We start from the raw sequence: 14,472 nt of genomic DNA, 5'->3' as shown, positions 1-14,472 counted from the left end.
CTCCAAATTGCGTATTTAACGCGCGCGAAGCACCCTTGTGAACGTTGCCAATTTAGACAACACCCTATGGAATCGGGGTTCCGTTTATTGAACTTACATTAATAAAACTACAACAGTTTTATTATTTGGAAATACCAATAAGGCATTGATAATTTTCTGCGGCTAATTACTTAATATTTCCGGAAATCATTTCAGTTTTTGAATATTGTTTAATTAAGAATAATTTATTTTATATAAATGCCATGTGTTCGAACTACAAGTAAATAACAGAAATAGAGCAAATTTGTGGGGATTATGCGTTTTCTTGTTAAATCATGCGCAGGCAAACATTGAAGTGCGGTCGCAGTTCGAATATACACCTACCTTACCTACGTACATTTGGAATCAGTGTTCCAATATTATAAAACATTGAGGATATAAATCAATTCATTAAGTCAAATTATATATGACGTAATAACAGTTAATAAGCCTTAAAATGGAAACAGAAAATATAGATTCTAGTATTATTTTTACCAGAATTACATTCATGACTAGTTATAATTTAATTTTATAATTTCAACAATTCATTATAAAAAGTAAGATTTGGAAACCCTTTTCAGTAAGAAAATACCTGTCAGGGTTTCCAGTTCTTTCATAATAAACTTAGTAGTTATTTTTATAAAAGTGAGTGTGAGTGAGTGAGCCAATGAACCATCTAGAATTAAAAGAGCACTTTAAAATTTCCACGTTAATAAACTCATTATTAAAAATATTTACTTTACACAAGGAATTTATAAATATAAAACGAAAGACATAACGATGTCGCATTTCGTTTGATTGTCTTTGGTTAACAGATTCTGTGGTTGGACTAAAGATTGTTGAAGAGACTACGATGTTACGAAGTCAGATTGTCTATAGTTAACTAACATGTCAAATATCAATGTCACAAGGTTAATGTTACCAAAGGGCTGGGTATTAAACAGTACAATTCAGCACCTCTAAATATAACTGAAAACGATTTCTTTTAACATTAATTTATTACTTCGAATTATCTTATGAAAGACTTTTAGTAAGAAATATAAAATCACAAGAACTTATGGGTCAATTGCCACATTATCAACGTGCAAATATCGCGCCCTGAGATTAGATTATAATAATGACGCGAAACTCAAGTTCGAAGGAAAACGACTATTAAACGTTTTAAATCAGATATTTTAAGGTAATTTTCATTAGGCTAATATAATATAGCATAAATTAAATTAATATGAATAATGGGTAATGCTATCAAAACGGAAATGTTTCTGTCGTATTGCTTGGCTGAAAAGGATCTCCTGGATGTTACTATTCCGTGTACTATACTGGTTTAGTATTTGGTTTTTATGGAAAGTATGCTTAGAATATTTGAAGGTGGTAGGTTAGAAGGTACCCAAAACACGCGTCATCAAACAGTTTCATCATATCACATCAAAAAATTTCGGTTTTCAGAATATCTAAGATTAGTTATTGGAACATTGTTGTATTTATAAACAAGATTAACATAGCCATATTTTATAATTGGACATTTATACCAAGTCCCAAAAAGGCTTTTAAATGTAAAATATTCTTAAATCAAAGGGGGACGGGAAGTTAAAAATTAGCACGTTAATAAATTTTAATTAGATAAGCATCAAAATAATTAGAGGTTATCAATGAGTCAGCCCATTACATTAATACTATTGTTTTCGCTTAATTTCGAAGATGACTCAGTGAAAAGTCGTAAGGAATACAAAGTATGATGTTAAAATCGCAATTAACGGAAGACAATGAAACACTGAAAAGTCTCATCAATCAATTCATAAGATAATTTATCATTATAATTAAAAATTCTCGATGACACGTTAAAGATTAGATGACATGAAAAACTTCAATCCTTTACCCTCTGTAAATTGTCAGAAGTCTTCGTGTTTGCGGAAAATTGGAAAAACACTGACGAAAAAGAAAGAAAGACAATCTTTTTACATAGGTTTACCAATAGGGCGCTTGCCGCAGTACCCTTCGATCTACCACGGAACAGTTTTTATGAATATTACAAAAGAAAGGTTTAGTGTCTACATAGTATCTCCGCGAACTATATGCTTAAACAGGATTTTAGGTGGATTTTAAACGCAAAATTGAGCGGGTAGTTAGTATTAATATAGCTCGATTTCTAGGTATAATTTGTATTTACCCCTTAAATAAAAAATAAATTCACTATTGTACTTAAGAAAAATCAATGTATTTTTAAAATTTTTGATTAATTACCCAAAGTACCTTAATATATTATCTGAGTGACTTGCTAACTATGTTTAGATATAATTTGTGATGGTAATCACTGAGGGTACTCCTAAATTATAAATTAATTCAGTATTGTAACTAATGGAAACCAATATATTTTTCTAATTGCCGATTTATTACGCAAAGTGCCTATTAATATCTTATCTAAGTGACCGTGTTGTATTACTTCGCTACATTAAAGATAATGTTAGATTTGAGACGCCGTCTGCCAGTGTAATTACCTAGTGACTCAGCGCTGCTTTGTTCACCCTGCATAGGATCCGCGAACAAACTTGTTTTAATTAATTTCGTGTCTCGAACAAGCCTGAAAGCTGATTGTTATCTACTTAGTTGCTGTTAGCGATAATGAAGCTACATATTGCAAATGACGATTTTATTGACGGTACATACAGATTTATTTATTGCGCGTTAACTTAGGGGCGTGCACCATACATAAGATACTAGCGACCGTGACTGATGTCTCTGTATTGACAAATTATACAAAAGCTCTCTCACTAATGATGATAAAAAAAGATTGGTTAGACTAGTTCTATAATAAGTATAGCCTACCGATATGTTTCCGAACCAATTCGTCTTAGGTTCCTTCAAGAAATTAGCGTTCCAATTCTTAAAAGGCAATCGAACTTGTGACCAGTGTGAGTGTCTATGGGCGGTAGTCACTTAACATCAGATGAGATTCCTGCCCGTTTGCCCCCTGTTACATAAAAAAATATAATGTATAATTGATATACTAGCTGGATACATCTTTTTGTAAGCGAATTTGATGGTTTTAGACTATAATAGACCTTATCGGTTTATATTAGTTAAAAATTGAAGCTACACTTATGAAATAGTTTTACGTTTGTTGGTAATAAAGAAAAGAGAGCTTCACGAAAATTGATCGAAATAGTTGGAATGATTAAAGTATTAATCGTGATCACGGTTATGTTTTTTTTAGAATACCGGTTATCTCAAGGTGCGTTGAACGAGGTGCCATTGCCATAACAAACATATAATAAAATTTGATAATTATATTGAGTTATTGATACGTAAGTAAACTTTTACTTTGCTGTCCCTACTTGGCCATTTCTAGAGAATGTTTTGGAACTGGTTGCCATAGCAACGAGTGAGTTACCGACTGTCTACAAACATTTTGAGGTTTGAAGTTTAATTAAATATTCATGTTGTTCTATTGGAATCGATATTTATTATTAGGGAATATAGTCAATTAATCAGAGAGCAGTGTTGGCCTAGAGGCTTTAGCGTACGACTCCAACCTCTAAGGTCGTAGGTTTGATACCGGTTGTGATCCAATGGACTTTCTATGTGCGCATTTAATATTCGATCGAACCGGCGTGTTTTAGGCACAGGAGACAGTTAGACTGCCAATAAGATTGACAAATACTCATAAAACAGATGTAGAGAATCTGAGTCCTAGATTTATTTTTATAGCCAATGAATAAAAAACTATTTTAACTACTAAGCATAATTCTAATAAAGGTATATGTCCTTCATGATTCACAAATACTGACCATGGAAGCTTAATATGATTCTTATGTTTCATTAAAATCATCCATTATATTGATTAACCGTCACCACAAATTGATCCTCAAAATGATAATTAATAGCAATTACTATACTAAACTCCACAATCAAATAGAATGACTGGCTAAAGTTGACTGACCCCACACGTTTGATGCTGTGAATGCTGTGACGCAGTTTTAGAATTCTTTCATTGATTTATTTGATACAAATTTATAGTTTTTTTTACTGATTATTTTATTATAATATGGTTAGGTAGAATGTCGTAAACGAAAACTATCTTGAAAATAGTGAACCTTCGCGCTTAAAAACTATTTTTTTAGGACACATATTATGCGAGACGTATCAATTGACCATGATAATCAAATTAAGACTTTATTAAAATCAATTAAGTAAGTACGGTTTAATTTTCTGTAATTTCGATAATCATGTGTTCAAACGAAGATCAGAACCAATGCGTATATATTCCATAAAATGTTACTTATCGAATAGAAATAGTCTTACGAATCAAACTACCTTAATATCAAATAAATAAATAAAAACAGACATGATCCCGTTTGAATTTCCACGAATTGTAAATAAACTTGATTAGACATATCTTTAAAAAACAACCTCATAAAATCCTCTAACGCATACTGTCAATTGTCAAAACGGATCATTGCTTTTTCCCGCGTAAAATTTGCCAGCGCTCGGATAGTTTACGAAGGTCAACATGCAGGTCATATATCCATAAAGATTGTATAATATACTTCTATACAACGTAGGGCATTATTCAATACATGTTTGCACGTTGTAAATGTTTTGACAAGTTAGTTATAGTTTCTTGACTGATTCGATGATGTATACTTTTCCCGTTGAAGGAAATCGTACGCCAAATATTCATCTCTTCATAGCATTATCATCAGTATGTTTACTGTGGTAACATGTTTGACACTTCCTGTTCCTTTTCAATTATCTGGGTTTTATGTAATCAAATCATCGTGTTTTGGATACAAAATTTCAATAATTAGAACACAAAAACTAAATAAATAAATAAAACTAGAGTCCACACATTTCCTTATTTTGACTTGACAGTTGACACATTAACATTGACGTCAACGGTTTTACCTGGTATTGTGCATAGACATAATTCAACATCTTTTAAGGCGTATAATGAATAACTTCTGAAATAGCGGAACGCATTTTAAAACATAATTTACCAAATTATTTTAAACATTTGCTCAGAAATCATCCCATTATATCATCCTAATGAATTTCAAATACAATTTTCGTGGACCCTAATTTATTTGAACAATTATTAGTTTCCGTAACAGGGGACCGTCATTCAAACAGAACAAATAAACTGTGGGTGAATGTTTATTTTTGTTTAAGTCTAAATTGGTTCTTCTGAGAATACTTGGTAATCTGTAATCGCTAAGTAAATATATGGTTTACCTGCCATGGACAACGTGGATTCCATTTCCCTATTTTCGGTTCTTTGTATTACGGAGTTGTTTAAAGAAACAAATTTTGTACAATGTAGGTCTACTACACCAACCTATAGAAAATCCATCGAATTGACAAGAGTTTTGAGTGTACATATTTGAAGGTGATTCAAACATAATGCCATTATAGTTTAAATAATCTTAACCTGTGTTAAATTAACTTATCAACATTTGAAAAATTAAATCAATAAGATTCGCTTTAAAACTTTAGTTAAGTATGGTAACTGGTACTCAAAACCGGTTATACGGAGAGAGGGTATGCGATATCAAAGCAGGTGTACCTGAGCCTACTGACTCAATGAGAATTCCAATTCAACCATATAAAGCGTTTAAGAGATTTATTTTGCTCGTTGCATTTAAATAATGCAATTTGTGCAATATTACGAGTGTACGACGGAATTTTATTCTTATATCCGCCTTCCGTAATGTTTTAATTTAAATGTACTAGCTTCCGTCATGTTGATTATTATCAGTACAAATTCGTATATTTATGTGAATGTACTTAATATATTATGTACCCTGTACTTATGAAATATAATGACTCATGAACTACTTTAGTAAGTAACCATCCACTCGGGAAAGCATAAAATGCTACATTAATAAAACTTACAAACAAAATAAAATAGGCGTCATACTTTTTCGCGGCATTGTAAGCGCGCTTAAATGTTTCTAATACAAATAAATGTTTAAATTGATAAAATTAAAATTATATTACCAAACTGGATCCTCACGATTCCTGTCAGAGCGTGTTTTTACAATCGACTACTAGTGCATTATCTATATCTTATACAATAGACCTACGACAAATTGAAGTCTGTGTTTCGCTATGCAAGAATATTGGCATATTAAATTCAATTACAAAACTGTAACTATGATGTTAATATTTAATTATTTATTCAAAAAAGGAAAAAATGTGCAAACGAATATAACAGTACAGATTAAAAATATGCAAAATGTCTATAGATCCTAGACGGCTATAATTCTCCCATCAAGTGGAATCTATTATAGATTCAGGAACAAGTTTTGGGGTGGCGTGTTTATAACGCATCTTTAATAATTTAGCCGCGCGGTCCCGAGCCGGGCCGGCTTGAATAATGGATGCAACAATAATATGGGACCGTCTCAATATTTTCATGCATATGTCTGCGTTATACTTGGATTATTAAGTAATAAATCTTTGAATATTTATGCGTTGCCTACGGGAAGTGACTGCTATTGTGGAAAAATGTGCAGCTGTACTTTTTGGCGAGTTAAATGTACCCTAATGTATTTCGTGTACCAATTTTTATTGACTTATCACTATAAATATAAGTTGAATTAAAATTAATTAATTTATCTAATAACAGAAAATAGTTCACAAGAACAGAGTATCTTTCCCTTAATAGACTATAAGAACTGTTATACACTTTGAATATGTTAAATATCCTTTTTTAATACATAAAACTGTAAGATTTATGTATTAAAAAAGCAGAGACAATTAATAGAAAAAATGACATCTTAACGACTACGCCATCTGAAAAATCAAAATTTATTCCAAAATGTCGCACGAGGAAACCTTTCAATATTCCATAGATCACTTTTCTAAAAGACAAGATGATTTTGATAACATTCCTAGTTCTGCAAATTGTCGACGAATTTCAGATAAATACTTTCTTCAATTCTTAATTAAATAAACATCAGGGTAAAAATTCTTCATTAATGTAATTAACATTTACGAAGTAATGCATAAGATTGCATTTTGTTAATAAATCAGACGTTAGGGAGGTTCATTAGATCGCCCGGGGCATGCCGGGCTCTGCCCTCATCCATCCGGGTCATGCATTTAATTTGGTAAGAAAACACGTACATCAATTAATACGAAACATAACGTTTGTTGATATACATTATATAATTGGAACCTTTTTATGTTTGTTAGAAATTATTTATATACATAGTTAATATTTGCAAGATTATTGTTGAACACTTTTCAATTGTAATCTTTTGTGTTTGGAGATACGGTCTATTCTTGCTCGTAAATGGAGCACATAAATACTTTAAGAGACTCCTAACTTAAAGTACAGTATAGTACAGTCCTAAGATCGATCCTGGATTTTTTGACGCAATTATTGTTAATAAATCAACTCTATTAAAATAGGGTAGGGTTACAAGAGTTTATTAAATTCCTATATAAGAGTAATATTAAAATTTTCCTTTAAAATTGGTAACAAATATATACATTTAATAGCGGAAATAATATAGCTATGTAGATAATAACAACGCTTATCATTATTCATACACTTCCTCAATCTTAATTCTGAGTTAAGGAAGTGCATCTTAAACGAAAATAGCTTTATCTATTAAAATGTCTGTACAATTCTAATAGTTTTATAATGTAACTTATCGCTAATTAATAATCACCCGGTTTATAGTACAGGTGACTCCAGAGCTGATGTTTTCCACGCTCAACGAATACAGCAATACAGCGAGAAAATGTTGGCAGCGATAATAGTATACTGCCACAAGTACAAAACGTTTTAAATTTGTTTAAATTTTCTAACTATACAATAAATACGGTTTTATTCAAACATTATTGTTGTTGAAATACTGGCCACATGTTAAAATTGTTTATTAAGAATTAATCTATAAAACGTTTTTATAAGTATGTATTTGTCTACCTTCTCTTCTCTGGACAAGAAGAGCTAACATTAGAAAATAATGATAGCAGAAGATTCCTGTGTCGCAGGGAGCGATGATCACGAAACATATTAATAACATTAAGTTAGCACTAGTATTATTTAATTAAAAGAAATGTGTAGGGTGCCAGCAACAAATGCTTAAGACTAATAATAGTTACATAGTGTGTTAAGGAGTGAGAAGCCTGGTCCGCCACTAGTCTTACTTAAAATAAGTTATTAATTGACTCTCATAACTCGAGCTTATCGCCGGCATAAATTAAGGTATCGCAGGCTTCCACGCACGTAGTGAAACTTTTAATTGCATTCAGCTCAGTCAGTGTCGTCAACAAAGTTATAAACTATACTCATTAAATATATAAAAATGTTTAAAACTTACTTAAAAGGTAATAGATCTACTTTAGCCTCTTCCCTGGTTGCATTTTTAATTGAGACAATTTTCTATAATTATACAGTTATCTTACGATATGTTATTTAGATATTATTTTAAATTTTTCTATATTTAACAAATCCTTGCCAATAAATGATTTATTATGATTTAGAGGAAATATAAAACAAGAGATAGATAATTAAAAAAACTGCATATTATGCTAATTAATTGTACGTGTAAAAAAAAAATATAAATAAATAACTAATTATGTCAAAATCAATATCGAAACGTCACTGTTTACTCTATGGCTAGAGTAAACATAAAACAATAGATTCTAGGACCGGACGAGAGTCTCATTAATTTAGATGATTGTACAATTATCTAAATATAAGCGGAGCGAGACGGGTGTGGGGGGGGGGGGTTGCTCAACCCGAAAAGGGGGAGGGGAGCGGGCACTCGTTTTTAATTAAAGCTGCTATGAATTGAAGTGGTACTACTTAGATACATTGTAAAAAATAATTTTAACTTATCTCGTAAATAAGATAACTATTGCACTTTGCTTTATTAATGTTACCAATATTGATGTTATATAATTTAAAAAGACTGGCAAAATTCTTTTAATGCAGTCCCCGATTTAAGCTAACGTTGAAGGGTTACAAGACCCCGTCTTTATTTGTTTTTTGTTTAATTAAAAGTAGGTTTATTTTAAAGAAAATGCTGTTCAGAGTAAATAAATCTGGAATGGTTTAATTATCTTTCCGTAATTGAGTTTTACCTTGTTATTAGAAGGTTAATTAAATCTATGATTAATTTTAAGATTAAGGAATGTAGACCTAGTAATAATAGTATGCCCGCCCGTTGCAGATAAGATCTTACTACCTCAATAACTAATATTAAGTACAAGTATTATTGCTACAAAAGTAAACAAGGAAAACCTAATAAAATTCATTTATAAAATAGAATGTGTATACATATTTATTATTGTTTAATAAATGTACGTGGTGTTTGCCTTGGGTTAATATGCACCAACGTGCGAGATTACCAAATCCTTGTTGTCTAGTCTAGACTAGACCCTGAAATGAAATATGTTACTGTAGCACGTGGTAATTTTTTATCTCTTGTATAAACGTGTACACATTTACATACTTCTAGGCGTACCTGCTGAAGCATTTATAGAAACTTATAGAAATCTATGTATACCTATCCAAAACAGCTGTAACTAAAACATCATTAAAGGTAATGGCAAAACTATCGTTTATTTATGACTATTACCTGAAGGCTTTTGTTCTCAAAGGTCCGTTACTTGCAAGTCCAGATTTAGTGCCTCGTGGGGCCGGCGGTCTCCGAATCGGCACGATGCACCAAACAAAAAAAATCAACAACAACAAAAAATCACTAAACTTAATAACTCAAACTACACAGAATGAAGTCTTGTATTCGTCAAGTTCGACAGAACAAAAGACTTAGCACAAAAACTTTCCTTTTAACTTTAAAACAATAACTGTGTATGAAGACAACTTCGAAAAAAGTAGTTGTTTGCGGGGAATGACGACACTTCCCCTCCAGCGTTTCGGTCGCGACTGAAGCACGCGGTCGTTGGCGGGGGGTGGGCGCGGGGCAGCTGCGGGAAGGGGGCCGACCCTGCCCCGCACCGCACCGTATTATTTGATTAATTCCCCTTGTACTCGGCGAGTCGTCATTACGACGATGAACGTTAGTTTTAAATTTTGAATAAGAGCCTTCACCTATACTGCTTAATTATTTAATTGAATTAATTAAAACCGCCTGACAACGGCCGAGATTAGACGATAATAAGCAAAAAGTTGAAGGATCCGTCCCGTTCTTAGTTAATTACGGCGGCCGTGATACTACAGCAAAAAATCCTGCTTGAAATAATGAGTAATACCAACGAAGAAACATAAGTCCCGCTAATTGGAGTGCATTTGCATACTGAAGTAAAATAAAGTCTGAGTGAGTTATTTTGACGTAGCGAATGCCGGCAAATGGCGGGTTAATAAAGAAAGTATAATAAAGTGCGGGTAATATAATAAAGTAACGGTGAAATTATTACGTATGCAGTTTATGAAACGAGAAATATGATTTTATGTGTAATTGCTTCTCTCAATTATTGTTACTGAAGGAGGTTTTTTAATTAAAAATCAGGTATCAGCAAACATATTACGGCTGAGATCAACCGTTAATATTATTTTCTTACTTACTCTGATCGCGACACAGTATAAAGACCTTCCAGTATTTAGGTAAATCGCCATAAATTCATATTACTACATATATAGTTTTGAGAAACCCGTTTATAAATAATGTAACAAATGTTAACTTTACGTATATATGTAATCAAATTTTATGGTTCATAAATTTCTTGGACTCAAATCGATTAATTGACAAGTATTTTAATCTTCAGTTTTTAAGTACATTACCTAAAAATTACTTACTTGCACAAACTGTGGTATAGAATATAATATAGGCAGAGAAGTCAGGTTTAAAAATAAGAAGTCATCAAAATCACTTAAAATAATAAAATAAAAAATTCGCGATACAAAAGTTGAGTCTTGAAACCTCACATCGCTTCAGGTTACAAGACCGGCATTTAATTTTTATTATCAATATTATAAAGCAATGGTTTTGATTTCGGCGCAAGCGCAACGTTTGTAACCTTCTATTTATTTTAATAAATTAAATGGTTTTTGATATTTAAATTTATGAAATGAAGCATTAATGTCTATGAAAGCAGCTTGGAAGTTGGTTGTTCACCAAGGGATTTTTAATTAAAAATTTGGTAGCTGGGTCTTTAAAAAGCTCCCAACTGAAATGGAAATAAAAAAAAGGGCTCCAAACTCTGACGTGCGAGACTTTCATTATAGAACACTCACATACATTTTTGTGTAATATTTTAACAAAATAATTAATACACGTCGAATTGTAAACCTCTTTCGTCAGGATATTTGGAGTTCACTTAAAATTCTAATTACAGCGATACAGGAGACGTCAATAATTAACGGTTCGAACGTACCTAAGGTTATACAAAAGCAAATTAAATATAGCTCTGGGTGGTTGTTTGGATTACGCAAAATACTAATTATATCAATACGTGCATTCGTCACAGCATAAATCGCCACAGAACACATTCAATCAATGTTATTTTTGACTTTGAATTCATTAACAATGATCATAACGGATCATCATAAAAAAAAAAAATATTTTTCGGCGCAAACTTTACGTGGTTTGCTAGCATTTAAATCGAAATTAATATGGAGTTGTGGTGAGCTTTCAGATACAGAAATGTAGACATATTTCTTTAACAAAAAAACATTGTATGATGTTTTGTTTTCAAATTTAGTATGACCTCTACGTCAAGGTTGGAAGCAGGCAGCATTGAAGCTAAGAATCATTACTAATGCAGTATTGGGCAATGTATGACATTTTTAAATTGTTATGGAAAGTAACGGAATCCTTGGTTGATGGTAATTCTTTTGTTTCAATTTTTTGTTTATACAAAGCGTTTAGTAGAGTTGTCATTGAATGTTTGGATAAATTGTTAGGTAATAATTTAACAATATATGTGCGTCCAATTTATGGCTTACATATTATGCTGATTTATTTCTAAATAACCACTTCCTGACCTGTAGAAGTGGGTATGGTTAAACCGAATGGTAATTTTTGGTACCAAATTATAAAAAAGAATTTACAAAAAATATATTTTAAATTAGGAGAAAACTTAGGGTATAAAACTTACCCTACTCTAGATCGACCAAACTTAAAAAAATATCATAAAAATCAGTCAAGCTCACAAACACTGTGAAACGAGAAATCTATATATTCACCTCTTTTTGAATTAAATTAGGGATAGAGTTTAAAAGGAGTCCCTTCAGGCAACGTTCCGAAGATACTGGCAGCGTTCCGTCTTTGCCAAGTTAGACCAATTCTTTGTCCGAGGTAGCTGCCAGCTCTTCGGTCTCCAGTGGTGTCGAGTTACGTTTTTGCGATTTCCTTAAATCTTATAGCGCTATGATCCCACGGACCAAGGGAATCGACACCAAATGGGACAAATAAATAAAAAAAATATATATAAATTCATATAACAATAGGTAGTTTTGAAGATTTTTTTTGCAAACACTGGCTTTTAAATAAAAATAATTCAATGTAGGTATAATTGAATGCATTTATGCACCCATTTAAATATACATTTGTAAATTCTTTCTAAAAACGCAAAATCTATCTCAAAACTTCCAAGGAATTATTTTAATGTTCACACTAATCTCATCCAGACAGAATTCCCAACACAAATCTCTTGTATTGAGCCTAAGCTTAAACCGCACATAAGTGAAGTGTAAATTCTGCAGCCTGCATGCAAACAAGAGTACAATTAAGGCTGCATCTGCAAGGGTACCAGCTCCGTCCATCACAATGCGCCAAATGACGGCCGTACGCAAATGAAGAATATTGTCGGACTCTCTGAATACTCCTTAATGATGTGCCTGTGTGTGCATCACCCACACTTGCGTTAACTTGTTAATTTAGCATTATTGTACGTCGATTCTCAAGGCTTCCGTTAGATATTAAGTCTTAAAGACTATTAATTTCATTTTAACACCTTAATATGTGACATATTTAAATATAGCTTCGAGTTGAGAGCTGTTGCTTTATCGTAGACATAGTTATATAATAGTTTAGTTTGTAAGTCAAAAATACCTCTTAGATAACGCTTAGGCCCACAAATTGCAAAACACCTTCCCTGCACTAATACAAGGTTCTCATATTAAAGAACTACGTAGAAATTCCAACACCTGTAACACAGGCAGGTGGAAAGATTTACTGTGTGCAGTTGACCCAGACCTCTGGCTGCAAATTACCTTCACAAAGGGAGCGATGATACGCCGCACAAAACGTTTGACCCCGCTTAGCCTCTTCATATAATAACACTAAGGAAACGCAATACTATCTTTCCTTCTTCTCTTACTTTGAATTAGCTCATGTGAACCTGAACTCTGGATTATAATTATTTAGCTCAATTGGCATATGTCATACTTACTTTATTTTATTAGATTTAAGAAACATGACGTTTATAATTAAATTCAAATAAATTTTGATTTTGATTTTAAATTCAAATAAATTTATCTTGACAGTTAATTTTCATGAATTTTAATGTAATTGACAAATGAAAAGCTTTTTCAACATGATACCTACATACAAATCTACAGTATATGTTACAAGCCAATATGTATATTCATATTCATATTCATATATAATTTTGGAAAATATAAATAATAAAAAAATACACTATTATATTATTATTAATAGAATCATACATTTTCTTAGTGTGCAAGCACTTAAACTATATGAGGTTAAAGTACCACTTAGTAATGGTATAGGAAATGAAAGCATTACGTTGTATTGTCATTGAAATATAAATAAACCCAAATGGAGCGAGTATTGTAAAGTAAAGCTTCGTCGTGATCAGTGAACCTAATTGGAGTATTATCAGAAATGATGAATGGCCGCCATTACCCAACTCGCTTAATCAATCAGCGAATTTGTCACCGCGTAATAACCGTGCAGGTATTCCAAATAAGCAACAAGCTCAAGAAAGTCGGAATCCGAGACAGGACCGACCGGCTCGGCGGCAATCGAACATTATATTCGATTGTAGGGCCCAGTGCGGCCTAATTGCCAGCATTGTACTGGCATGCAGATGTGAATGGGCCTTGATTTGGGCCCGGGGCGCGGGGCCAGGGGACAAATCGCTCGTTACGGCTGCAGGTAAACTTTCATTGAGCGTCGGAAGGCGTCGGACGTGAGAGGCGGCGGACAAAATGCCCTCGTTATTCGCCACCGAATCATTCGTTCATTGTGTTCAGGGAAACGGCAGACGCGGTCGCCGAATAACGAAAAAGACTTTAATGAGGCGTGTGAACGCTCTAAATGAACGATTGTACAGGACTCGCTTTAATGAAGGGTTTATATACAACTGGCTTATGTCACGGCATACATTTTAATTAAGACATAATTATCTTACGTTATTTTTCATGCTTCACCTGTTTCTAAACTGTGTCCCACAGATAGAATACCTTCTTAGATGGCTAAATTTACAGTAATGTTCTACAAATTACGCAATGTA

The 14,472-nt window shown here is 32.5% G+C and overlaps 1 protein-coding gene across 2 annotated transcripts in view; it reads right to left on the bottom strand.

Annotated features, from left to right (window-relative positions):
- The window catches only part of LOC110994242 (LIM domain transcription factor LMO4), a 136,188-nt gene that overhangs the window by 73,354 nt on the left and 48,362 nt on the right, over positions 1–14,472 (bottom strand). The window contains exon 1 of one of the 2 annotated variants that reach the window (XM_022260786.2): positions 9,612–9,907. The exons of the other annotated variant lie outside the window; for it this stretch is intronic. The gene's annotated coding sequence lies outside the window, so the exon portion shown is untranslated. Of the gene's footprint in view, positions 1–9,611; positions 9,908–14,472 lie in introns of those variants that run through there. 2 annotated transcript variants of the gene reach the window in all.

Source organism: Pieris rapae, chromosome 10, assembly GCF_905147795.1.
Source record: "Pieris rapae chromosome 10, ilPieRapa1.1, whole genome shotgun sequence".
Taxonomy (NCBI): Eukaryota; Metazoa; Arthropoda; class Insecta; order Lepidoptera; family Pieridae; genus Pieris; species Pieris rapae.
Note: the sequence above shows the minus strand (reverse complement) of the source record. Positions and strands in the feature narration are given on the sequence as shown.